The sequence below is a fragment of the Mobula hypostoma genome, chromosome 5, assembly GCF_963921235.1.
Source record: "Mobula hypostoma chromosome 5, sMobHyp1.1, whole genome shotgun sequence".
Lineage (NCBI taxonomy): Eukaryota > Metazoa > Chordata > Chondrichthyes > Myliobatiformes > Myliobatidae > Mobula > Mobula hypostoma.
In genome coordinates, this window is record NC_086101.1 from 58,161,725 (window position 1) to 58,186,573 (window position 24,849).

The following is a 24,849-nucleotide window of genomic DNA, read 5'->3' on the forward strand; positions in this document are numbered from 1 at the left end:
ATGTTTTAGACAGGTCAAGAACGTGAAAGTTCATGAGACACAAGGAAGAGTGAAAAATTTTATTCAAAAATTCTTAGTGACATAAAACAAATACTCTTAAACATCGATTTGTCATGAAGGAAAGCGCAAAGGAAGGTCTTTCAAAAATTAAAGCATGAGTGGCCCTATCCACGGTGTGTATGTTTGAGATTTGTATGGTCGAAAAATCTGCCGTGCTTTAGCTCTTGATAAAACAATGTTAGTCATGCATCACAAAAGTAGTATTCCATTCTGATTGCCTTGAAATTTTTGGATAAAAGAAAATATCAGTCCTAAAATTAATATATGGTTTCATGGTGAAACGAAGAATCCTGGACTAGCTGGAACAATGGGCTGAAAAATGACAGCTGGAATTTAATGCTGACAAATGTGAGGCGTAGCACTTCGCTTGGACCAACCAAGGTAAGACACTGAGGAGTGTGATAAAACAAAGAGACAAAGAAAACAGGTCCATAGTTCATGGAAAATGTCTTTACAGATGGATAGGGTCATAAAGAATGCTTATGGCCTATTGGCCATCATAAATCAAAGTATTGAGTACAGGTAATAGAATATTATGTTGCAGTTGTATAAGGCATTGGTGAGGCCTAATATGGAGTTATTGTGTGTAGTTTTGGTCACCTACCCACAGAACAGATGTAAATAAGGCTGAAAGAGTTCAGAGAAAATTTACAAGAATGGTTGCTGGGTCTGGAGGACCTGAGTTATATGAAAAGATTGAATAGGTTTGGACTTTATATCTTGGAATGTGGAAGATTGAAAGGAGATGTGATAGAGATATTCAAAATTATGATTTTGTGGCAAAGTTTGCAGATGACACAAAGACAGGTGGAGGGATAGGTAGTGCTGAGGAAGCAATGCGATTGCAGCAGGACTTAGACAAATTGGAAGAATGGCAAATAATTGACAGATTGAATACAATGTTGGAAAATGTATGACAATGTATTTTGGTAAAAGGAACAATGGTGCGGACTACTATCTAATGGGGAGAAGGTTCAAATATCAGAGGTGCAGAGGGACTTAGGAGTCCTCGTGCAAGCCTCCCAGAAGGTTAATTTATAGTTGAGTCTGTGGTAAAGAAGGCAAATGCAACGTTGGCATTTATTTTAAGGGGAATACAATATAAAAGTAAGGAGATAATACTGAACATTTATAAGTCACTAGTCAGTCCACAAGAGTATTTTCAACAGTTTTGGAACTGAAAGGATGTGTTGTCATTGCAGAGAATCCAGAGGAGGTTCGCGAGGATGATTCCAGGAATGAAGGGGTTAACATATGAGGACCGTTTGGCAGCTTTGGGCCTGTGCTCACTGGAATTTGGAAGAATGCGGGGGGTTCTCATTGAAACAGACCGAATGTTGAAAGGACTAAATAGCGTGGATGTGGAGAGGATGTACCCAATGGTGGGGGTATCCAGAACTAAAGGGCACAGCCTCAAAATTGAAGGGCGAACTTTTAGAACGGAGGTAAAGAGGAATTTTTTTTTAGCCAGAGAGTAGTGAATCTGTGGAATGCTCTGCCACAGACTGCTTTGGAGGCCAAGTCCATGGGTATATTTAAGGTCGAAGTTGATAGATTCCTGATTGGTCAGGGCATCAAAGGATATGGCGAGAGGGCAGGTGTATGGGGTTGAGTGGGATCCGGGATCAGCCATGACAGAATGATGGAGCAGACTCATCGAGCTGAATGGCCTAATTCTGCTCCTATGTCTTATGGTCTTATATATAGTATAGTTGGGATATATGCAAGCAGGCTTTTTCCACTGAAGTTGGGTGGGATTATAACTGGAGTTCATTGGTTAAGGGTGAAAGGTGAAAAGTTTAAGGGGAACATGAGGGGAAACTTCTTCACTCAGAGAGTTGTGAGAGTGTGGAACAAGCTGCCAGCATGGGTGGTACATGCAAGCTTAATTTCAACATTTAAGATATGCTTGGATAGGTACATGGATGAATAGGTATGGAGGGGCTATGGTCCTGATGCAGGTAGTTTAAGCGTCTCAGCACAGACGAGATGGTTAAAGGGCCTGTTTGTGTGCATACATTTCTATGATTCACTGACTATGTAAATAAAAGACAGTAAGAAATTCCACTGATCGATAAAAAGAAAGAGTTGCTGAACAAAACATTGGTTCAATTAATGGATGAGATGATGAAATTAATAATGGTAAATAGAAAAGTGGGAGAGTTTTGAATATATATTCTCTTAAGTCAGTCTGCTTAGTAGGAAATTAAAAAAAACATCTAAATGTAAATACTAATCAATGGTGTAAATGTGTTGGCACGTGGCCAAGTGGTTAAAGTGTTCGTCTAGTGATCTGAAGGTCGTTAGTTTGAGCCTTGGCTGAGGCAGCGTGTTGTGTCCTTGAGCAAGGCACTTAGCCACACATTGCTCTGCGATGACACTGGTGCCAAGCTGTAATGGTCCCAATGCCCTTCCCTTGGACAACATCAGTGGCGTGGAGAGAGGAGACTTGCAGCATGGGCAGCTGCAGGTCTTTCATACAACCTTGTCCAGGCCTGCTCCCTGGAAACCTTCCAAGGTGCAAATCCATGGCTCACGAGACTAACGGATGCCTATAAATGGAGGAAAGAATTTAAAACAATCTCTGTCACTAGAATAAAAATAGCATAAACTGAAGTGCTAAAGACTACAAGTTTCCAGAGGACTTGTTGGAGAACCAAAGAATGCTGATGTAAGATCTATAGCAAAAAAAAAACTGCAGGAAGAACTCAGTAGATTAAGCAGCATACATGAAGGCAAAGGGACAGTTGCTGATAAGGATCAGGACCCTGCATCAGGACTGAGTGTAGACGGGAGATAGCCGGTATAAAGAGGTGATGGAGAAGGGTGAGGCAGGAGCAGACAAATGATAGGGGGATCCAGATGAGGAGAGTATGATTGGTAGTTGGAGGAGGGAGGGATTGAGACAGTGACATATGCTGGGAGGTGATAGTAAAGGTGTCATAAAGCTGCTGATTATGGAATTGGAAGAGAAAGGAATGTGGTAATGAGGATAAGGGAAACTTTCTAAGCAAAAAGGGAACAGTAACGGTAGGAGAGGGGATTGAGGACAGTAAGGGAGTGTGTAGGCAACAGGAAGACCAGTTGGCAATGGAAAAATAATTTGGAAACTGAGGACTGTATGGTGGAGTATTTGTGTGTGTGTTGGGAGGCTATAGGGGAATGGTTGGGATGGAGTGCGTGGGGCAGGATGGAGAAGCATTGGAAAGAAGGAAGTGTACAAGAGGACTATGGTGGATCAAAAGGAGGAAGAAAAGGACTAAGAGGGTGTGGGTCTTTCATTGATTCTATTGTGTTTCTTGTATCTACTGTGAATGCCCACAAGCAAATGGATCTCAAGGTTGTATATAGTAACATATATGTACTTTGATAATGAATCTACTCTGAACATTGAACTTTGAAATTTTTGAGAATTCAAAATTCATGCCAGTGGGTTTCTATACTAGCCAGATGGAATACAAGATACTCTTCCTTACTATTATTCGTATGCTTCAGTAATGTCCATGTATCACAGCTTTAAGGCCACAAAGTTGATTTGTTCTGTTGTGATTATTATGCAAGTTCATTTCCAGGATATTATTGATGGCATACCTGAAGAATATGAGGCCCCATTCATAATTGTGTGATGTTTATGAATCCCATAGAATTTTTCTCCCATCCGCCTGTAATTATAGATCTGTCACAAGTTAATAAGAATGATAGCAATCTTCCCAGGCAGCAATGATCATTCATTTATTTTGGGACAAGTGTTCTTCGACGAGGTTATAGAATGATGCCTCCTGAAACAGTAAGTTTACTTACTTTGGTCTTGACTTGTGACACTTTGATGACAGCCAAAGTATTAGGTGAATGCAAGCTTCAGCATCGATACGAGTACTGTACACTCTTCAAATAAGTTTGCAGATTACAGACTGCATTGCGGTACAGCCCTGCTAGAATCTTTCAAGATCATCATTGTCCATTTCATGCTACATCACTATCATCTATAGAAGCTTATTATGAAGAAGAATGTCTTCAGGCAAGGGCCTTGTTTACACAAACATTCCCGACGCGTACTGGGCAGAGCCCCGCCCCACCTCGGTTACTCAGACCACATCTCTGTTATGCTAAACCCAGCATACAGACCGCTCGTCAGGCCCTCCAGACCAGTTCAGAAGCAGGTGAAAATCTGGCCAGCAGGAGCCATCTCTGCTCTTCAAGCCTGCTTTGAGCACACTGACTGGCACATGTTCAGGGAGGCTGCAACCGATGGCAACTCCACCAACTTAGAGGAGAACACAGCATCAGTGACTAGCTACATGTGGCCAAGACCATCACTACATACGCTAACCAAAAGCCATGGATGATCACGGAGGTGTGTGCGCTGCTGAGGACCCGTGACTCCACCTTCAGAGCAGGTGACAAGGCAGCCCTAACAACAGTGAGGGCCAAACTGTACCGGGCTATCAGAGAGGCAAAGCATGCACGTGCCCAGCAAATCCACAGCCACTTCCAGGACAGTGGCGACACGCAGCGCATGCAGAAGGGCATTCAGGACATCACCAATGACAGGACAACATCACCTGACGGTGTGGGTGATGCCTTCCTCCCAGATGTGCTGAACAACTTCTATGCTCATTTCGAGGTGGAAAATAACATGGTGGCAAGGTAGACCACCCCTCCTCCAAATGACCAGGAACTGTGTCTTACCGCGGCCAATGTGAGGAGAACCCTGTGCAGGGTCAACTTACGGAAGGCTGCTGGACCAGACAATATACCTGGCAGAGTGCTAAGAGGGTGTACAGACCAGCTAGCTGAGATTCTCACTGACATCTTCAACATCTCCCTGAGCAGCGTCATCGTTCCTACGTTCTTCAAGGCCATCGCCATCATCCCCATGCTGAAGAAGTCTTCAGTGTCCTGCCACAACGACTACTGTCCCGTTGCACTCACATCCATCATCATGAAGTGTTTTGAGAGGCTCGTCATGAGGCACAACAAGACACTGCTGCCCCCCTCACTGGACCCCCTGCAGTTCGCGTACCGTCCCAACTGTTCAACAGGCAACGTCATTGCCATCACCCTCCACCTGGCCCTAACTCACCTAGACAAAAAAGACACATATGTTCGAATGCTGTTCATAGGCTTCAGTTCAGCATTCAACACAATCATTCCTCAGAAACTGATTGGAACACTGAGCCTACTGGGCCTGAACATCTCCCTCTGCAACTGGATCCTAGATTTTCTGACTGGGAGACCTCAGTCAGTCCAAATTGGAAACAGCATCTCCAACACTATCACACTGAGCACGGGGGCTCCCCAGGGCTGTGTGCTCAGTCCACTGCTGTTCACTCTGCTGACCCACGACTGTGCTGCAACACACAGCTCGAACCACATCATCAAGTTCGCCGATGACACGACGGTGGTGGGTCTCATCAGCAAGAACAATGAGTCAGCATACAGAGAGGAGGTGCAGCGGCTAACGGACTGGTGCAGAGCCAACAACCTGTCTCTGAATGCGAACAAAACGAAAGAGATGGTTGTTGACTTCAGGAGGACACGGAGTGACCACTCTCGGCTGAACATCGATGAGGATGCTAAGAGGATGCAGGGTGACTTGGATAGGTTGGGTGAGTGGGCAAACTCATGGCAGATGCAATTTAATGTGGATAAATGTGAAGTTATCCACTTTGGTGGCAAAAATAGGAAAACAGATTATTATCTGAATGGTGGCCGATTAGGAAAAGGGGAGGTGCAACGAGACCTGGGTGTCATTATACACCAGTCATTGAAAGTGGGCATGCAGGTACAGCAGGCGGTGAAAAAGGCGAACGGTATGCTGGCATTTATAGCGAGAGGATTCGAGTACAGGAGCAGGGAGGTACTACTGCAGTTGTACAAGGCCTTGGTGAGACCACACCTGGAGTATTGTGTGCAGTTTTGGTCCCCTAATCTGAGGAAAGACATCTTTGCCATAGAGGGAGTACAAAGAAGGTTCACCAGATTGATTCCTGGGATGGCAGGTCTTTCATATGAAGAAAGACTGGATGAACTGGGCATGTACTCGTTGGAATTTAGAAGATTGAGGGGGGATCTGATTGAAACGTATAAGATCCTAAAGGGATTGGACAGGCTAGATGCGGGAAGATTGTTCCCGATGTTGGGGAGGTCCAGAACGAGGGGTCACAGTTTGAGGATAGAGGGGAAGCCTTTTAGGACCGAGATTAGGAAAAACTTCTTCACACAGAGAGTGGTGAATCTGTGGAATTCTCTGCCACAGCAAACTGTTGAGGCCAGTTCATTAGCTATGTTTAAAAGGAAGTTAGATATGGCCCTTGTGGCTGCGGGGGTCAGGGGGTATGGAGGGAAGGCTGGGTTCTGAGTTGGATGATCAGCCATGATCATAATAAATGGCGGTGCAGGCTCGAAGGGCCGAATGGCCTACTCCTGCACCTATTTTCTATGTCTCTATGTTTCTATGACTTCTCCGTAGAGATCATTAAGAGCACTAAATTTCTTGGTGTTCACCTGGCAGAGAATCTCACCTGGTCCCTCAACACCAGCTCCATAGCAAAGCCCAGCAGCATCTCTACTTTCTGCGAAGGCCGAGAAAAGTCCATCTCCCACCCCCCATCCTCACATCCTCACCACATACTACCGAGGTTGTATTGACAGCATCCTGAGCAGCTGCATCACGACCTGGTTCGGAAATTGCACCATCTCGGATCGCAAGACCCTGCAGCGGATAGTGAGGTCAGCTGAGAAGATCAGCGAGGTCTCTCTTCCCGCCATTACAGACATTTACACCACCCGCTGCATCCACAAAGCAAACAGCATTATGAAGGACCCCACGCACCCCTCATACAAACTCTTCTCCCTCCTGCCATCTGACAAAAGGCACCGAGGCATTTAGGCTCTCACAACCAGACTATATAATAGTTTCTTCCCCCAAGCCATCAGACTCCTCAATACCCAAAGCCTGGACTGACACCAACCTACTGCCCTCTACCGTGGCTATTGTCTTGTTTATTATTTATTGTAATGCCTGCACTGTTTTGTGCACTTTATGCAGTCCTGGGTAGGTCTCTAGTCTCGTGTGGTTTTTGTGTTGTTTCATGTAGTACCATGGTCCTGAAAAACGTTGTCTCTTTTTTACTGTGTACTGTACCAACAGTTATGGTCAAAATGACAATAAAAAGTGACTTGACTTGACTTGAAAACAATACATTGACACTGATCCTGACAGTATCCCTGTTGATATTTCTTTACATCTGCTACTGGTGTTTGATAAGTGAGACTTGGAAGACAACCAGTGAATTTGTGAATAGACCCCGCTACACAGGTACAATACTAAACAATGCTGGGAATTTCAACAACACAGAAACGCTGTTCATATCAAAACAAACATTATTTTTCATCTTTAGAAGTTGACATTCTAGATGAAATTGCAGCAAATGCAAATAACAAAGCTCTTCATAAGTATGTTGCTTTAGTATATTATCTGACTGGATGGTCACAGGAAATGATGAGAGACTTCAGGAATTAAGCTCAATATTTTTTTTCCTCAGATGACCCCACAGTAGATAGAAAAATAGTTGCAGTTGAGGCATGCAGGCAACAATGACTCAGAGAGCTACCTTGAGTGGAGTCAATGCTTTACAAGTCAGGTCAAATAGGTCAAAGTGCAGAGGCCAGACCAAGAGTGGCCCACCAGTCCTCCAGGTCAGAGGTCAGCTCAGGGCTACAACCTTGTCTGGTCAAAAAAAAAGTTACGGAAATTTCAATAAAGTATCCTTTGATCCAAAAGCTGCTGTCCTGCCACTTCCTGCAATGAGTTTGTACGTTCTTCCAATGACTGCATGGGTTTCCTCAGGGTGCTCCGGTTTCCCTCCACAGTCCAAAGGTGTACCGGTTGGAAAGGTAATTGATCGTTGTAAATTGTCCTATGATTAGGCTATGTTTAAATCGGGTGTTGCTGGGCAGCGCGGCTGAAGGCCAGAAGATTTACAAGGATGTTGTCTGGATTGGGGAGCATGCCTTATGAGAATAGGTTGAGTGAACTCAGCCTTTTTTCCTTGGAGTGACGGAGGATGAGAGGTGACCTGATAGAGGTGTATAAGATGATGAGAGGATTTAATCATGTGGATAGTCAGAGAATTTTTCCCAGGGCTGAAATGGCTAACATGAGAGGGCACAGTTTTAAGGTGCTTGGAAGTAGATACAGAAATGTCAGGGGTAAGTTTTTTACCTACAGAGTGGTGAGTGCATGGAATGGGCTGCCGGCGACGGAGGTGGAGGCGGATATGATAAGATCTTTTAAAAGACTCCTGGACAGGTATATGGAGCTCAGAAAAATAGAGAGCTATAGGTAACCCTAGGTACTTTCTCAGGTAAGGACATGTTCGGCACAGCTTTGTGGACTGAAGGGCCTGTATTGTGCTGTAGGCTTTCTATGTTTCTAAGAGACTGCCCTGTGCTGTGCCAAAATAAATAGAAAAAAAATAAATTGCCCTTCAGAGTGATTAACATACTGTATTTAAATTGTCAACACATTTTGCCTGAGAGTCATTTCATCCCCTCCCTGATGTACACACCCAGGTCTGGGTTATGTTAAATTTCCATTTTTACTGTCTCTTACTTTTGTCAGACTTCAGTAATTTTCGATCCCTGCGTGCTTTTAGCAGTTCAGGAATCAGTGAGAAACCTTGATTCATTGATTCTTCATGATCATTTATTTTACAGTTTAAACAGAGGTGCAGAACATTTGAAACTAAGTATATAGAAAGCAATGAATTCCGACACCATATTGATTGAACACGTAAAGGATTAAAATTCACTTAACATTCCTTGTTTTGTGTTCGTTTTTAGCAGTAATCCACAAGGAGTGGAGTGGGACAAACTTTACAACATTGGGTTCAGTGAATGCTTGAATGTATGTAATTACCTGGGTCATGAATATATTGAACAAGGGGAATACATAGCCTTTACCATCTGCTGCTGTGTCAAGTTCCATCCTTCCATGGTGAGAGCACTCGGGTAGAGAAGCCAATGTCATTCAGGAGCACATGATAGATATGTAATTTGGTTGACCCTGAACAATTCAGTTGAATCAGCATGTATAGTGCAGATGTGGAATAAAGCCCAATACACAGCATTTAAATGACATGATATTGACTTAGGGAAACCAGCCCCTTGTGCTCATTCATCAGCGTCCACAACCCTGTGCATCCTCAACCCTGTGCATCCTGTAAAAGACTAGACATTTTCCTTTGTTAAGCTTTATCCTCTGGTTCCTGTCTGATGGATCCTTTGCCTTCAGAAGAAAGCTGAAATATAAAACAAATTTTAAAACTAACTTATTCACTCAAAATTAAGTGATCTATAGTTGATCTTTCTTGCCCATCAAATATGCTTCTTTCTTTAGTGGCTTTTCCAATAAGAAACATATAAAACTCAAATTTATATGCTTTGAGATTTATAAAACACGTGGTTCCGTTTATTACCCAGCAATGCTATTTGTTATCATCTAGCAGCCTGAAAATTTAAAGCAATAGACTCTCAGTATCATAGATCACAAACAAAAAATGAAAATGGAATATATAACATAAGCCTAATTAAAATGAGAAAAAGATTGGTATCTAAACATTTGTCGGGTTTGCTTTGATTTTTGGAGCAATGTAACTTGCAACATTCTCTTGATGTGACCCTTGAACAATTACTCTAGGATGAAGTGCATCTATTCCAATTTAATGCAATCATTGTGTCTATTAACTACATTAAGTATATGTGTTGTAGTGTATTAAATTTTGTGAAAAATTGGATGAATATGAACAACTCCAAGTGAAACATTAACTCTTTGAGAGCTCACAGTATGTAAAGTGTCTTTACAAGTCAAACACTGAGTTTTTTCAATGTCTTATGTTTGCTGACAGCAGCTGTATTCTTCCCTTGCCCTCAAGGCACCAACCAATGAACACACAAGTTGTATGAATGAAACAAACCATGGTGAGTTAGTGGCATGAGAACAAAAGACAAAATAGTTTTTTCTGTCTACGTCTACACTACGCCGGATAATTTTGAAAACGCCAGTTTCAAGTAAAAACGATAGGTGTCCACACTAAGCATTTTTCAAAATATTTCCGTCCACATTAGACGGATATTTGGGCGAATCTCCTCCTACTGGGCATGCGCAGGACACACAGCAAACAAGTGAAGAGGAAACGATATACTTGGTGCGCATTTGTCCAGTTACAGAGTAGAAAAACTTAAAAGGAAATGCTCTTGGCTCTTGCGCAGGAGGACTTAAAACAAAAAAAAAACAAATACTGGAGCGTATGGAGGCAACCGACGGAGTTCACGGACAGTATGACCCAGCTGACTGCAAACATTGAAAAACTGACTAACTCTGTCGCATTAATAAAGCACCTTTTAAATGTACATAACATGTCTGCATCAGTGTATTATTGTATTTCCATACAATGTTACATTAGGCTGCTACACATCTATTGGGCACAGGAGTACATTCAGTAAGAGACTCATTCCACCGAGATGAAACACAGAGCGTCATAGGAAGTCATTCCTGTCTATGGCCATCAAACTTTACAACTCCTCCCTTGGAGGGTCAGACACTCTGAGCCAATAGGCTGGTCCTGGACTTATTCCTAGCATAATTTACATAGTACTATTTAACTATTTATGGTTTTATTACTATTTAATTATTTACTGTGCAACTATAACGAAAAACCAGTTTCCCCCGGGATCAATAAAGTATGACTACTACTACCATTGCCAGAGAAGTACTTGCATAAATAGGTAAACCACCTTCATACAAGCCAGGACAGAAAACAGAACAAAGTGAGTATACTTATTTATTTAGTAAGCTATGGGTCAAAGTATTTGGTGAGTACATTTCTAACTGTTCTGGCTTCAGTCTCTTTGCCGTTTGTTCTGTAATTGTTAGGTTATGCGTTCAAGAAAACAATGAAATGCCGCGCTGCGTCAATCTGTTCCGGCACATCATGACAGTGTTTTTAAATAGTCAAAAAAGCTCACTTTACAATTTAACTCTCACGTCATTCACACCGACTGCACGTTATAACAGCCATACAGCAGTGCTTGCGCAGTACCAAGCACAAGCAGAAAAAGCATTGTTGTTGTGGTGTTGTCATGACAGCATTTTAAAATCTCTCCGTTTACCCCGTACACACTACAACGGATATTAGGCATTTTCAGATTTATTCACCCTGGAGACCGTTTCTGAAAATCTCCATTTTCGGGGGATGAAAACGCCACTTTAGTGTGGACGGAGGGTCAAAACGAAGAGAAAAAGCTTAGTTTTCAAAATTATCCGGCATAGTGTGGACGTAGCCTCAGTGTGCCTCTCAGTACTTGTGGATTCAACTGCTTTTTATTGTGGCACCTTTCCCTCAGATCTTGGGGCTTCACCCAGACGAAAGAATCATGATCGATTGGTGCCCAGGATGGAACCCCAGCAACGGCAGCAATCAAGTCCCCCAAAAGCGATGAAACTCATGTTTCAGCTGAGAATCATGAGCCTTGAAATCTTTATGGAAACCTTTGTAACTTACTACGTGGTATTGATTTGCACTATCTGTTTTGTGATAATAAATTAGGCTAAAGTTCCTTTGTTGTACTTGTATGCTTGTTACCACCTTTCCTGGACACTTGAATTGATTTATGTCCTTTGGGTCTGATCAACCCAGCCCATTACATACTATTCTCTACTTTATACAATCTCATATCTACAAAGTTTTAATTTTGGAAACATAGGAACTTTCCTGAGGGAATTACAAAATGTGGGGTAAGTACCTTGTGGTAGAGTTTCTGTGAGGACACAACTGGCAGTCTGTACTCAAATCATAAGCACAAGAGATCCCACAGATACTGGAAATCTGGAACAACAAACACAGCATGTTCAGGCAGTGTCTCTGCAGAGAAATAGACAGTCTACATTTCAGGCCAAGACTCTTCATCAGGACTGAAAATAAAAGGAGAAGAAGCCAGCACAAGAATGTGGGAGGAGGAGATGGAGTTCAAACTGGCAGGTAATAGGTGAAACCAGATGAGGGGGTAGGTAGCTGAGTGGGAGAGGGGGTTATGAAGTGAGAATCTGTGAGGTGATTGATGGAAGAGATAAAAGGCAGAAAAAGAAGGAATCTCATAGAAGAGGACAGTGGACCATGGGAGAATGGCAAGGAGGATTGGCCAGAGGGAGGTAATAGGCAGTTGAGGAGAAGAGAAGGTGTTAAGAGAGGAGCCAGAATGTATATTTTTAATTTGACTGTTTGCTCTCATCTCCTGTCAACTTCCATCTTGCAAAGTATCCATTGAACTGTCAAAAATAAGGCATAATTTTAGTATGTCATATTTTCATTAAACCAGTTCTTTTTTTTTCCATAGGAGAATGAGAGCACATAGTATTACATAATCCAGACCAAGCCCGGATATCCGTAGAGGGATTCTGTTGTTACAAAGGAAGAAAAACAAAATTCCCCTGAGCAATAATGATTATTAATTTATCATAAGAAATTCCTTTGTAATATTAATGAAGATAACGGGGAATGATGATATTTTATTTTTCTGTGAAATTTTCACAGCTGATTTTATAGCCGAATCACACACTCAGAAGAGAATAGTTGTCTTATCTGAGATTACTATTACTTTTTCATAGAGATCCAAACCAAGGGTGCCTGGTAGCACTTGCTACGATATTTTAAAGGTTCTCTTTCCCTTAAGTTGCCTTCAAAGTTTTTATTTGCAGAAAATTTGACACCAAGATTTTTCATCATAAGACCCTCCCAAATTTGATGAATTTAATAAAGGCATTTGTAAGCAATTTTATTGAAAGTTAAGCATTCCTCAGTTATAGATAAAATTAATGTGACCCAGGAACACTTGAAATTTGATGAATTTAAAGGTTTTTGTAAGTAATTGAATTGACAGTTAAATATTCTCAGGTTATAGATAAAATTAATGCAAGCATTTTTAGCTGTTGTTGTCTGTGCCCCTTCTATCAACGAATGACCACTAGAATAAGTCATGGCTCACTTACGATGCCTTGGTTGCAAGTCATCAGTTGTGGTATATTTTCATCATTATTTATTTGTCATTATTTTCAAACCTGAGCATTACTGGTAAAGCCCACCCCAATTGTCCATGAGACATTGGTGCTGATCCAAAATGTTCCAACCAATCCACCCCTCCAAAGGTGGGATTGGGAGGTTGGCCTCACTGGGGGTTAGAGAGAAAACTATCCCTGGATGGGCTACCTAACTACAGCATCACTACTCCAATTCTATTATCTGTTGAGTTGAGCCAAGAGAAGAGTACAGGGATACTTCTGGCATTTGGATGGAATTGGAGAAGAATACACAAAGAGACCTGGACTTACTGATAGTTCAGTGGACAAGGAAGGGGTCGTAAGAACTAGAAATGTTGCCCATGTTGTGGAGTGGAGGGGGTAAGGTAGGGTGGACAATGGATCAGCGAGGTTGATGGCTATTGACAAAGGGCTGAAGGAAGATTGGACCAAAGATGTTTCCTGCAGCTGGAGATCATTTGGAAAACAAGAGGTATATAGATTTCTTCTTAAACATTAAAATGTGTAAGAAAATGCAAGAAGGACCAATTTCAACTTAATTTGATAAAGTATAACTAGAAAGATACAAAATTAAATTGATTTATTGTGGGAATTCACTATCATTTAACATTTATAATTGTAATAATTGTTTTCCTTGATCAGAAAATAACTGCTAACTTCAGACCAAAGGAACAAAAGACATACGGTAGGAGCAGAATTACACAATTCAGACCATTGAGTCTGTTCCACCACTGGATCATGGCTGATCTATTTCCCATTTCAACCATTCTCCTGCCTTCTTTATGTAACTTTTGACACCCTTACTTATTAACCTCCACTTTTCATATACTTAATGACCTGGCTTCCAATGTCATTCCACAGATTCACCACCCCCTGTCTAAAGAAATTCCTAATCATCTCTGTTCTAAAGGAACTCTACTATGAGGCTGCGCCTCCTGGTTCTAAACTCTTTGAAACATCTTCTCCACATCCATTCTATCGATGTCTTCCAATATTCCTTAGTTTCCAATGAGATCAACCCACCATTCTTCTAAATTCTAACAGGTACAAGCCCAAAGCCATCAAATGTTTCTCTTACATTGAGGACAGGAGATTGGGGCTGAGAGGATAACTTGATCAGCCATGATGAAATGGTGGAGCAGACTCGATGGGCCAAATGGCCTAATTCTGTTCCTATATCTTCTGGTCTTATGGTCTTATTAACCCTTTAATTCCTGGAACCATTGAACCCTTTCTAATGCTAGACAATCTTTTATTAGATATGGAACCCAAAACTGCTCATAATACTTCAAATTTAGTCTGATCAATGCCTGATAAAGTCTCAATATTACAACTTTGCTTTTATATTCTAACTCTCATGAAATAAATACTAACATTGCATTTCCCTTCCTTACTATTAAATCAACCTGCAAGTTAACCTCCAGGGAATCCTGCACTAAGTCTTCAAAGTCTCTTTGCACCTCTGATTTCTGAACTCCTTTCCCATTTAGAAAAATCTGCACCTTGATATTTTCAACTAAAAGGCATGACCGTACACCTCTCTAAACTATATTCATCTTCCCACTTCTTTGCCCAGTCTCCTAATCTGCCTAAGTCCTTCTGCAGACTCCGTTTCTTTAACACTACCTGCCCCTCCTCCAATCTTTGTGTCATCAACAAACTTGGTCACAAAGCTATGAATTCCATCATCCATATTGTTAACATAGAACATGAAAAATTTAGTGATTTCGAGATCACAGAAAGAAATCCTGAAGCACACTCCATGGGCTATTAAAACTGAAAATTACCTTTCCAATAAAATTTGATTTGATACTATATGTAGAAACATCACATGTAGTTGATGTCTTCATTGCCATGAGCCTTTCAGTTATCAGCATGACTACAAACAGAAAACATATCACTTTGCTTGATAGTTTTATTGAATTAACATGCCAAAATAAGAAAGCTTTATTCCAACTTGTCTAGAAATTAAATGCTACAATGTACCACCTTTCAGGACAAGTCAAATAAATGTCTGTGGATTAAAAAAAATGAAATGTTTCTATAATACGGCCTCTAATTTAGCCAAAAAAGGGACTTCAAATTTGACTGATTAGTAGAAAATTGGAAGTACCCTTTACTTGGAGGAAGTTCAATAAATCATCAAAATAAATGACTGTCAAACCACAGTGTGAGGCAAACTGGATAGCATCAGAACCAAGGACATGCATATTTCTCAAACAATTAGCTAAATGACACGATACACCAGAATCAAAATGAATTTAATTGATTTACATAAAGATCAACAGTTCAAGGGGAAGCAGCTGCTGTATTTCAGAGAGGCAAAGATGGGTACTGATAGATTCTTCAGTGATTCTTTGATCTTTAAAAACAATCATTAATTAATTTAACAGGACAGATACAGTTCAAGCCAAAAAGCTTCAATGAGGTATTTGGAATAAGATGTCAGAAGAACATATTGACATAATTTATGGAGTGTAACTGCATAATTTTACTTGTTCTGAGATGTTGCAGTTTAGTGAATTTCAAGCCATGAAATGGATTGATGTTCAGGTGATGTCCCTTACCCTTCATTGTCAGCCCATTAAATATTGTTTATTTAGTGATGATCCAGAGCAACTCACAAAATGCTGGAGTAACTTATCAGGTCAGGCAGCATCTATGGAAGTGAATAATCAGTTGATGTTTTGGGGTGGATCCCTTCATTCAGGACTGGAAAGGAAGGGAAAAGATGTGCCAGAATAAGAAGGTGAGGGGTGGGGAAGGAGGACAAGATAGAAGGTGATAGGTGAAGCCAGGTGGTTTGGGAAAGGGAGTGAAGTAAGAAGCTTGGAGGTGACAGGCAGAAAAAGCAAAGAGCTGGAGAAGAAGGAGGAGAATGGGATCATGGGAGAAAGGGAAGGAAGAGGGGCACCAGGTGGAGCTGATATGCAGGTGAGGAGAAGAGGTAAGAGATCGGAGTAAGGAATAGAAGAAGAGGGAAGGGAGAGGGAAACAAAAGCACTAGATGGTAAAATCAATGTTCATGCCATCAGTTTGGAGGCTACCTAGATGGAATAGGAGGTGTTGCTCCCCCACCCTGAGAGTGATCTCATCATGGCAGGAGAGGAGGCTATGGGCGGACATTTCTGAATGGAAATGGGGATAGGAAATAAAATGTTTGGCCACCAGGAAATTCCACTTTTTGCAGATGGAGTGGACAGGCTCGACAAAGTGGTTCCCCTATTTTCGTCGGGTCTCACAAATGTACATAGAGGAGGTCGTATCCTCTACATTATGGTGATGACATTATTTTTGATTCTTTAATTTTGTCTGAGATGGAAAAAAATCATATAATTTACTCCCCACCTCATGTCTATCAATGCAACAAGGAACCTTTAGACATCTTTTCTCAGTGGCCAACTTTTACCATATAGAATTACATAAAAAGTTGACCACCTTTTCAGTGGATTTTGAAATAGCAACCATTTTGCCAAGTGTTCTAAATTAACCTGATTGTCAAGTAATTCTTCACAGAATTTGACGGAAATACAAGATGGAAACTTACTATCAGACACAATATAATCATAGCCCAGATAGATGAAACCAACCATTTGTTCCACTTAGAGTTTAAATTTAGTTGAATGCTATATGACATGTAAATAACATCAGTTTAGTCACAAATTAAACTCATTCAAGGCAACATTACACTTCACTCTGAGAACAAAATAATATAGGTTGCATGCAGATTGTGTAAAATTAAACATGGATTTATATGGGTTACTGAGCAAAAATCTGCGACCACCCCCCCCCCCCCGCCCGCTTGACTGGGCGTCTCTGGAAATGTGGCTCGTTAGCCCTTCACTGGATTCCACAGTGAGAACACACCTGTCTCAGGCTTCATATATCCTATATGACTTTGCTCCCACCAAATCCATGGTGTTGGGATGTTTCACCCACCCAGGCCTCGGTTTGTGTGAATGCTGTGTGACTTACTGCCCTGCACTAGCCCATTGGCATGAAATAACAGATCACACACTGCATACAATTATAAAGAATTATATTTGTAAATGTTAACATAACCAAAGAGTTAGTAAAGGAAAGAAAGAAAAAAAAATCAATAAGGGACAATCATAATTAAACAGTCAAGTATGCACAAGTTGGAGCTCAAATCTTCCAAAAGACATATTCACCATTTATCGGCAGACCTCTGCAACCTGGCTCCATCAAATCGCATTCCCCCACTGGATCGAATTCTATGACTGGTTCTCTCCAGTGTCTTTTCTCTTCATCTCCTGCCAAACAAAGACCAGGGCCAATCTTCATGTTCTTCACAAAACCTCTCCCCCTAGCATTCTCTAGAACCTTCTCCCAGTTTCACTATCCTAATTGGATAACACAAATTCCTAAGTATCTCTTATTTTCAACGGTAACCCAAACAGGCTGAAAGCAGAACAGACTGCTCTTACAGAACTGCTAAAATGAAATACCTACAGCATAACAGTAAAAGTGGGAACCAGGGTGCTGCACTGCAAAAATTACCTCTGTGCTAAAAGTCCATTTTGTAGGAGGTGAGATATTTATATTTCATTATAGTAGCAAATAATGGGTGAATATTGATTGATTTGTTCCCACAAATAAGCAAATAATAGATGGCAGATTTTAGGTGTTTGATTAACCACAAAGGCCAAAGCTGATTTCAAGCATACTGTACATCAGAAATTGTTGGAATTACATAGATTGGTCACTGGCGGTAAAAAAGAAAGGTGGGCGTTTGATATGTCAAAGCATTTGAACTACTGATACTTGAAGATTATTTTAAGGTAGATCTGCAATTTAGAAAACTTAGAACAAATGGAGCTTTGAATTTTGTGTTGAAAACCAAGTATTGATGCATGTTAGAATTGTGGGCTCATCGTGATGGTTTTATCCTGATTATGCTCTTCTGACACAAGGAAGAGCATTTTTTATCTTGATTTCAGACCAGACATGTTGCAGTTTGGTCATTGTTTGAAAAGCAGTTTTGGGTTCAAAGGAGGTTCACAAAAGTGATTCCAGGATTGAATGGCTTGTCATATGAAGAGCATTTGATGGCTCTGGACCTGTATTCAATGAAATTCAGAACAGTGAAGGGTGACCTCATTGAAACCTATCAACTGGTGAAAAGCCTTGATAGGGTCCATGTAGGGAGGATGTGTCCTGTGTTGGGAGAGTCTAAGGCCGGAAGATACAGCCTCAGAATAGAGGAGAGTCCTTATAGAATGGTGATGAGGAGGAATTTCTTTAGCCAGAGAGTGGTGAATCTGTGGAATTCTTTGCCACAGACAACTGGGGAGGCCAAGTAATTATGTATATTTAAGGCAGAGATTGGTTGATTCTAAATTGATCAGGGCATAAAGGAGTACCGGGAGAAGGCAAGAGATTAGGGTCGAGAGGAAAATTGGATCAGCCATAAGTGGAGCAGACTTGATGGACCAAGTGGCCTAATTATGCTCCTATATCATCTGGCCTTATTGTCAATGATTCAGGAACAGCTTCTTTCCCTCTGCCATCAGATTTCTGAATGGACATTGAACCCATGAGCACTACCTCACTACTTTCTTTGTTTCCACCATTTCACTACTTAATATATACATACTTACTGTAATTTATATTTTTTCTATTATAATGTATTGCATTGTACTGCTGCTACAAAGACAACAAATTTCATGACATATGCTGATGATATTAAACCTGATTCTGATAAAAATTTATTTTATTTATACATAAAGGCATTAATATTAAAGTAAATAAATTAAATCATCTTCTTTTTAAATAGACATCTGCATTATCTTAGCTCACAGGACTGCAATCAGGGCTCATTTATTTTAATACCTTGATAGATTTAGTGAAGAATTTAATACTGAGTCTTGAAAGCAACAACGTGTCTAGATGGAACATTTCACGTCTCCTTTTTTATTATGGTAAAGCAGGTGGTTACAGTGGGATGGTGAAATAAAGAGGTAATCAAAGCTCAGGGTCACTCCTCTACAAGCTGTGCAAAGTGATCACCCAATCTGTTTCCCCAGTAAAAAAGTACTATATTGTGAACACAAGTGTAGTACTTTAGATTGATAGAAATGCAAATGTTATTGCTGCTTCAGCTGAAAAAGACTATTTGGTACGTGGATGGTGGGAAGGGAGATGGTAGGAGGATAGATATTGCACTTACTACCATAAGCTGGGGAGTGGTTGCTGTGAACAGAAAAGCTGACAAGGATTTGCAAAGGAAGCTATTCCTTTGAAATATTGAGAGAGGAGGGTCCTGTGACTCAGATGGTGAAAACTTGTTGAGGCTGGTGGAAGGTATGAAGGTGCTGAGTGTGGAATCTGATGACATGGAATGCGAGGATCTTTGTTCCTGACCTGTCCAGAAGAAGAAAGTATAAAAGTAAAGGAGAGGAAGACTGATCAGAGGCAGTCAAAGGATCTGGGTAATATTGGTGGGGGCGTGGGGGCATGGTGGGAATGCCTTGGCCGAGCAGGAAGGAAAACATCCTTTCCTTCAGAAAGTCATATCAATGAAGAACGTACAATAGTGATGGAGGAATGGGAAGAATGGAATGGAGTCCTTATAGAAGACAGATAGGAAGTCGCTTTAAGTCATTTGGTTTCATCTATCAGACATATTAATTTCCCTTTTTCTACATCTCCCTCCCACAAGCACTTAGCAACTTAGGTATTGCCGTAGATGTTCAAGTTGGCATCAAAAAGCAGTGACTATGAGCCGCTCCCAAGAGAATCATTACACATTCCTGATCACAATCATTGCAGCTGAAATCTGCATCTACAGGCACTGTAATACTATTTTAAGAAGTTAAAATTTGTTCAATCTTTAATATCACCAGAGTCTGGACTGCAGATGCCTAGGTAATGACAAACCTATAGAGCATCTCTTTTGTTTGAGAAAGTGAGACTGCTGGCGAGAGCTGCAGGTAAAATTGAAACACAGGATCTTCAGCCCTCTCCCCCACCTCACACCATCCTCTTGGCTAATGTTCAAAGCGAGATTGCAGAATCAGGGCATCAGGGACTGCTGTGTGCTCTCCTTCATAGAGTCATAGATTACCCCCTGTACTCCGGACACAGTACTCCAATCTGAGGGCTTCACCTTCCACCACATGGACTGGATAGTGGTGTCAGGTAAAAGCAGGGCAGACATGGTTTGCTTTATGAATAAATCATCATGGTACATTGAAATAATCCTGCTCCCCTGTCCTGGAATATTTGGCAGCCAAGTGTCATCCAAGTATCTACTAAGGGAGTTTTCTGCTGTCATCCTGGTTGTAGTGTCCATCCCACCCTGGCATATGTCAAGCTGGTACTGGACGGGCTGAACATCAGTCAACAGTTACAAGACAGAACAACCTGATGCATTCTTAATCATTGTAGGGAACTTCAACCAGGCCAGCTTGAAGAAAATATCACCATCATGTTACCTGTGATACCAGAGAAGTCAACACACTTGATCACTGTTACACCACCACCAAGAATGCTTACTGCACAATCCCACACCCATATTTTGGCAAGTCTGATCATCTGACCTCATATCTAGTTCCAGTGTATGGGCGGAGATTGAGGACTGCAGCGCCCTTGGTTAGGACTGTGAATGTATTATGGTCAAGGGAGTTAGAAGAGCATCTACAGGACTGTCTGAATCAGAGGACTGCAGCGTATTCAGGGATTTATCTTCTGATCTGATTGAATACGCAACAGAGGTCATCGACTTATTCAGGACCTATGTGGATGAGTGTGTGCCTTAAATAACATACTGAGCATACCCAAGCCAGAAGCAATGGATGAATCAGAAGATGTGCTGTCTTCTGAAGGATAGATCCGTACAAAACGTCCAGGTACAACCTTTAAAAGGCCATCATGAGAGTGAAAAGGTAGTTCCATGTGAAGCTAAAGACACAACTGCATGCATGTCCGTTGTGGCAGAGTCTGCATGCCGTTACTTAGCAAAGCCTGTCAGCACACTTCAGCTTCCTGAGGGGTCAGAAGTTTCAAGATCATGGGCGTAAACATCTCAGAGGATCTATACTGTGCCTAACACAGCAAAGATATGCCAGGGCTTTATTTCATGAGAAGCTTTAGGAGATTTGGTATGTCATGGAGTCATAGAGTACTACAGCACAGAAACAGGACTTCCGGCCCATCTAGTCTGTAATGGACTATTAATCCTCCTAGTCCTATTGATCTGCACCCGGACCATAGATCTCCACTCTCCTCCCACCCATGCACCTATCCAAACTTTTCTTAAATGTTGAAATCAAACATGCATGCACCACTTCTGCCGGCAATGAATTTCACACTGTCATCATCCTTTGAGTAAAGAAGGTACCCCTCATATTTCCCTTAAACATTTCACCTTTCACCTTTAACCCATAACCTCTAGTTCTAGTCTCACCCAACCTCAGTGGAAAAAGCCTGCTAGCATTTATCCTATCTATGCCCCTCATCATTTCATATACTTCTATCAAATATCTCCTCATTCTCCCACTCTCTAGTGATTGAAGTCCGAACCTGCTCAACTGATTATATTTATATTCTCCATGCCTCATATATAGTCTTGGCAACATCCTTGTAAATTTTCTCTGCCAAAGACTCTAGCAATTTTTTTTTACAGACTCAAAGATTCAAAGTACATTTATTATCAAAGTCTGTATGCAGTATACAACCCTGAGATTCATCTTCTCCACAGACAGCCACGAAACAAAGAAATCCATAGAACCTGTTCAAAGAAAAACATCAAGCCCCCAATGCACAAATTGTGCAAACAGCAAAAGTAACCAATAAAAACACAGAAAATGAATTATCAAACTACAAAGTTATTGAAGCAGTCCAGGAATATTCAGTTCAGCTCAGTTCATTTCAATGGTGATTGAACTCAGATATACCATGGAGAGCATCCTGACTGGTTGTATCACACTCTAGAATCGGGGTGCCAATGCTCAGGATCAGAAATAAGATGCAGAGGGTTACAGACTCAACCAGCGCTATCACAAGCAGAAGTCTCCTTATCATTGAAGACATCTTCATAAAGGTGGTGACTCAAGAAGATTGCATTTATCTTGAAGCACCTTCTCCATCTGAGGCATTATTACTGCTACTGGGGAGGAAGTACGGGAGACTGAAGACCCACACTCAACATTTTAGGAACAAATTCTTCTCTTCCGTCTTCAGATTTCTAAAAGGTCCATGAACTCATGGACATAAACTTGCAATTCCTCTTTCGCACTCTTTATTTATTTACAGATTTTCCTATGTCTGACTGTAATTCTGCCACAAAACTACAAAGTTCACAATTTATTTCCATGACAATAAAACTGATTCTGATTCTACTCCTGAACTGAAAGGTAACTTGTCTGTACTCTCACATTTCTAATAAATGTTCTAGACCATGAAATGTTAATTGTTTCTCTTCCCACAGATACCTGAACTGCAGTCCAGTGTTTTCTTTGTATAGTTACTCTCAAATAGAAATTTCTATTGTCTTTAATATCTACATTTATGTTTTTCAATGTTTCAGGTGATATATAATCAAGTATGTTAACAAAGCTGAAGAGGTAGTGTTGGTTGGAAGAACAGTATTATTGCAATTAGTAATGATGTTCTTAAAAAGGAACTGGTGTCATTTGGATGACGATTAAAATATGATTCTCAGCAACTTCTGTTCATTACTCTGGTAAACTGTCTTATATTAAAACAAATTGAGTGACAGGGAGGTTAAGGGGAATCAAACTGGAACAGTATAAATGACTCAGGGGAGTTTTCACAGAAGTTAGCATAACTTGGAAAATTAAAAGCTGCCTGTATTATCTTACACAAACCTTTCACTTGAAGTAAGGTCATGGACAGGAATTCACTCTTAGTAAACAAAACGATGATTATCAGTGGCATGAGGGAGTAGGTGAATGTGAGACAAATGATGACAAGGATAATTGGCTCTCATTACCATCTCTTTTGAACTTGAAGAGAATTGGGATAGATGTTATTGTAATTGCTCTTGATTGTCATCCATTGCCCCACTGTTGCACAATGTCAAGAGCTAACATCTCCTATTCATTATGATTCAACACCCCAAAGGAAGATAGAAAGCTCCTGAAGCAACACAACTATGTGAAGATCAATGACTTCATGCAAGAGGAGAAAATAATGTTCTGTGCCATAGAAATGGCTGCTTCTTAAGCATGGCAGTTATACCTTTTTTTTAATTCAGGGATAGAGGTGCTAGCATGCCTAATGCCTGACACTTTAAAGGATTGCATAAAAGCTGATTTTATGGGGCAATGTTGGGAATATCACAGAGGCCCTGTTGCCTCAATATCTCATACTGTCTACCTTGGGTGATTCTATAGTTTTGCAGACAGGCTATCACTTCCACCCAGGTTCCAAATGTGTGCCAGTTGGAAGAATAGTTGGCTACATGAACGTAGGTGCAGGTTGGAGAATCAGGGAGTGAAAGGAAAAGTTAATGGGTGTCAGAATAGGCTACAGGTGGAAAGATTCAACAAGAAATGAGCCTTTTATGTGGCAGGACAATACACAAAAGTATCTTATTGACTTCTAATAAATAGGTAATTATATAACATGAGATGGATATAAAGATCAACACACAAAATGCTGGAGGAACTCAGCAGCTCAGACAGCATCTATAGAGAGGAATGCCTTTTTTATTTTGGCTTCTTCCCACTTCCTTCTTACTCAGCCTGAGACATTGACTGTTTAACTCCTTCCATAGATGCTGCCTGGACTATTGAGTTTTTCCAGTATTTTGCACGAGTTGTTCTGGATTTCCAGTATCTGCAGAATCTTTTGTAGAGATAAAGGTAGTGACTGATGTTGTAAATCCTGGGACTTCCCTGATGGAACAATAAGACATTTTTAAAGGCAAGATCTAATATTTGGTTTAAATGAAATAGGTGTACATATTGCAAACAAGAGTTGGTAAATGACATTCAGAAACATACCTGTTGGCCATGAAGGAATTAAAATATGGAAGAAAACATTGAACTCGAATCGGTCAAGGTGAGTGGAAGTAGACAAACCAATTGTCTTTTTTTCTTGCTATGTGCTTGAAGGAATGGAGGTTGTCATTTTGTGAAGCTGCGCTGTATCCTACATTTCGTGAACTGTTTGATCAACTGATTCTTGCTCATGGATAACTTAATCAGAGCAATTGAACACGGTCACAAGAAGTTGCTGCTATATGTCTGCTAAACCTGATCCTTCCCAATAAGCTACGTATTATGTACAATAGCAGGTTTATAGAAGTAATCTTAGTATCCCAGCTCAGTGTCTGGGTGACCTATTTGACTGGTTTGAGCAAGAGTCGAAGAGAACGAAAGGAGTTTCCTAATGCATGAAGTTGTGTAGCCCTTGGACAGCATCCAATGGGAATCTGATCTAGGTCACTCCAATGACTTAAAGCCAACAAGATTGAAGTGCATCATTTGAACTGATGAGGAAAATAATAAGACTTAAGAGCTTCAAATACAAAGGGGTGAGAACTCCAGAGACTAACTAATGCAAGGAAGAACCCTCATGCCAGGGGCTGGGAAAAGAAAAGGTCAATCATCTGGCCAATTGAAGATCCACTATACCACTGTTATAAATTGGAAAATTGGTCTAAGTGAGTATTGGTACAGAGGGAACAATAGAATTTATGT